Genomic DNA, 4,361 nt, shown 5'->3' with positions numbered 1-4,361 from the left:
GCGCCAGACCGGGCCCCGGCCTCGCGTTCGGACAAATGGGCTCTTCTATTTTGCAGCTAAAGAAACCTTACTGAGCAATTTCGAGTTGCACATCTCCTCTACTTTCAATGTTGTGTGCAACTTTGAAGGGAAATAAGGGATTTTTCTGCCCAAATCTTTTATTTCATTCAACATTTTGTTTTTGCAAAGTTTCGAAAAGCAAGAGTGACATAATTGCTATAGAGCGCCACCTGTTGGAGGGACGAAATGCGACACTTCAAACCCGATGGTGACTGCAGTCCACTCGGAAGTTCTGAAAAACCCAAAAGTTCAGCACGATGACAGCGCACACAGCCGTCCAACGTAGTCGCGTGCGGTGGATCGGACAGACGCTTCGGTCTGTTTTTGTCCAACCTTTTTCCCGCCGTGAGAACAAACTGCTGCAGGGCACAGCTACAATTGGGCGTTTTGTTGGCATCCTCTCCAGTCGCCGCCTCTTTTTGTAGACGTTTGGGTTTCATACGAGGCGAACGTTCCGAATTCCAGCTTTTATTTCATGGCATTGACATGTGGATGTGTTGAACAACATGAACATAAAACGGCATTGAGAAAGTACTTTTGACAGAGAAAGATAAATATACAAATGTAACTATGTACAGAATGTACATTGGACAAACGGGGCTCCCACACCTGCGCCTCACTGTTTACTCAATGTGGAGTGCAAATATTCTGGCGCCGGCCAGGCTCAAATACAGGCTGATTGGGAACAGGTGTGCAGGCGAGGGGGTGGTAATTGCTGGGGGGCGGGCGGGCCACAAAGCGCCACCCAAGCCCCAAAAGAGGAACTGCAGGGCACAGATCATGACAGTCTGTATCTTATCTTGCATCAACTGGATATGATTGCCTCTCTTCCATTGTGCTCCGTCATCCGCAAACAATGACTTTCCTGTATCTGGGCCTATTTCTGCAAAAATGTCATGACTCATCATAGAAAACAACAACGGACTGATAAAACTCCCCTGAGGTGTGCCATTTTCCACCTAATGGGCAGTAGATAAAGTAGTGAATCTCCCTTTTTTCAACGAAAAAAAAATCTTGGGACCAATGAAATGTTCCATAAAGCCCTTTGCACAACATCAAAAAATACCGCTCGTACTGATTCTTTGCTGGCTTGCGCTTTTCTGATTTCATTTTCCAGACAAGTCACCGGGTCTGTGGTTCCCCTTCCTTTCCTGCACCCACTTTGATGTGGGGATAGGAGCCCTTGCGTTTCTCAATAGAAAATGAATCTACTGTCATCCTTCCCATAAGCTTGCCTATGTTCGATGTAAGTGCAATGGGCCTGTAGCTTGTTGGATTTGGGGGCTTTTTCCCTGGCTTCATTTTGGAGGCATGACCATTGCTTCTTTCCAGCTCTTCCATATTCTATTGCACATTTCCAACAGTTTATTTTCTGACTTTCTACCCGCATTTTTGAACATAACATAACCGATCTGATCTTTCCCGGGTGAGGTTATTCATCCATCCATCCATCCATTTGCCGTACTGCGTCGCGGGCGTGCCGCAGCCTATCCCGGCTGCCTGTGGGCGAGAGGCGGGGTACTCCCTGAACGGGTCGCCAGCCAATCGCAGGGCACATACCGTCAAACACCCATTGGCACTCACAGTCACACCTAAGGGCAATTTAAAGTCTTCGATTAACTCGCCAGCATGCATGTTTTGGGGATTTGGGAGGAAACTCGAGTACTTGACTTTACACCGATTTTGTCGGCCGATAATTTGCATTTTATGCTGATCGGCTTTAATGTCATCATTCGCCGATCCGATTAATGACGTCATTGATCGGCTCCGCGTCGCCGTCGTGCACAGTATGTTTGAATCCAAAAGCGAGTTTATTTTTAGCCTTGTCGCGCGGCTTTTGACGTCGTCCTGTAAATATCTGACGGCCAATAAATAAATTTTCAAAAAACATGTCGGCGGTGTGGAACAGACGACACGTAATGCCCGGATCAGACGACAAGACAAATTTGTCAAACTACTGCAATAAAACCTCGTATTGCGATAGCACCGCATCCCGTTTTTTACGATCATCGGGCTTTACCTTGTCAACTCAAATGCGACCGGATACACTCGTTACCGTGGCGACGACGACAAGAGTGGAGCGAGCTGACTTTGTATTATGGGGACAAAATGAGGAAAAAGGTGTGTTGGAGGTCACCGGTGCTCAGGACAGGAGAGGACGTTCGTTGAAGGCTCGCTTGAGGTACGTTCACGCACTTTGAATACGATACGGCATTCAAATGTTATGTAGCCTAGCAAGCTAGTGCTAGCACTGACGGTTGGACGTAAACATGCCGCCGTTCTGTCGAATCATTGAAGTCATTGAATTACAGCAAGTTAGCAGCCATTATTTCTGTCACGTTCTCATGTCGGTTTGACCTGACCGATTAGAATCCACGATCTGACTCGAGCAGTGATTCCCAACCTTTATGGAGCCAAGGAACATATTTGATTGTCAATTGAAAAATCTCACGGCACAGCAGCAAACCAAAATGTGACAAAAAGTGGAGACATGAATGACTCTATTGACTTCCTGCCATCTACTGGAAGACCATTCATTTGTTATAAATAGAGGAACAAAGATACATTATTTATTGTAACTATAATTTTTAAGTATATACAGTAAATGAACAAGGACACGTTCCTCCATCTTGTGATCGGTTATCGTGTTTTTAAACTCGCTGATCGTGTGAAGCCTCGCGAGTACCCGGAGAAAAGCCACGCGGGCACCGGGAGAACATGCAAACTCCACGCGGAACCCGCAACCTCCCAACTTTGAGGCGGGTGTGCTTGCTCTATTGCTCTGCTCATTCCCTCCAACATACTGCCAAACCTCTCGTTGCTGTCTCATGTTTAGTTTTGGAATCCCTCCCTCGTTTCCCCTCTTCTGTTACATTATTAGAACTCTGAGTATCTTTCAAAACCTTTGCCATTGTTTCTGATTTGTCGTCTCCTTTCTGTATTTTCTTTCCTCATCTTTCTTACACTGGAGTTGTTCTTCCAATTGAGCTCCAGAAGTCCGTCCGTTTCTTTTGTGTTCGCCTCTTTACTCTTACTTTCCTTACCTGTGCCTGTGCCTGTGATTTCTGCATAGTGATGTGTTCTTCTTCTTGAATGTTTCCCAGGCCTTATTCCTCGCTTTCACGACTCTATTCCATTCACTGCTCGTCTTTTCGTCCTCCCTCGACTTTCTGGTGTTGCGGCTTTGGCCGCCTCTATGATTATCTCCCTCCAATGGCCGCTTGAACCCTTCTATCCCCGCTTTCCTTTTCACCCCGATACTTAAGCCCATTCCGCGCCCATTTGAGCTCTCTCCTCTCATTCGTGCCGCCGACGTCCAATCCAGCGCCGAAGCGTTGCCTCCTGCGTGCCTATTTATTCGGGGGCCTCTCCCATCCCTTCGACGCACCGAGCGTCCCGTCCCCCCCCCTCCAGCATATCGCCCCGACACCTCCCCATTGTGAACAGTATTCCGTCCTCCCCGTCATGTGCTACGTAGCGTTCCAGATAACGGGAGCATTCGACTGTCCCTGAATTTGCTTGAGTTTGTTAATATCTACATTTTGACATGGATTATAACAATGTATCATTTTTATTGGGCCCGTGTTTGTCCATATCTCTCCAACTATAAATTCTTCATCTTACTATCTGATACGGTATGTTGTATATTATGATACGGTATATTTAGTTGGCAATTGATATTTTTCACATCTTGCCCTTGCAGTGCATTTTTAAAAATCTGCATTTATTTGTGCAGGTAATTCGTTTGAAATGATGTTTTTAAGCCAGGGAGGCCATTTTGTGTCCTCGACTTAAGAGTTGAATGTGTTGCATATCCAGCCTTGTAACTTTGTAACCGTTTCCTTTCAAATGAATGAAAAGGAAAATGCGTCACCCGTTCGATCATCCATTGCAGTATTGTTTTTGCGAGATGCTTTTGTCAAGAAAAAGAGCCCTGGATTGTTAAATACCCAAAGTTAAAAACAAACTGTATTTGTATTTATGTCAAGACAAAGTAGACAAAATGAAAATTGATAGACGGACGGATGAATTTAGACAGCAAAAGTCTGCTGCGCTTTGAGCATATTGCATGTCATACAAATAAACGTTGGCATTGTTTTATTGTATGACACAACAAGGCTGTTGCCATGGTAACAGCAAACTCACGTTGTCATCGGCGTTACTCATCGTCATCATCATCAGAATCATAACGATCATCCTTTTCATGGAACTCAAAGACACTTTCCAATTGCACGCAGTTCCTCGGTGATTTCACGTTTGACCTTTGAACTGGTAGCGTATGCGTGGGCGCGCTTGTGTCT

Source organism: Phyllopteryx taeniolatus, chromosome 14 (assembly GCF_024500385.1).
Source record: "Phyllopteryx taeniolatus isolate TA_2022b chromosome 14, UOR_Ptae_1.2, whole genome shotgun sequence".
NCBI classification, from domain to species: domain Eukaryota; kingdom Metazoa; phylum Chordata; class Actinopteri; order Syngnathiformes; family Syngnathidae; genus Phyllopteryx; species Phyllopteryx taeniolatus.
The sequence above is the reverse complement of the archived record's forward strand: the minus strand, read 5'-3'. Positions refer to the sequence as shown.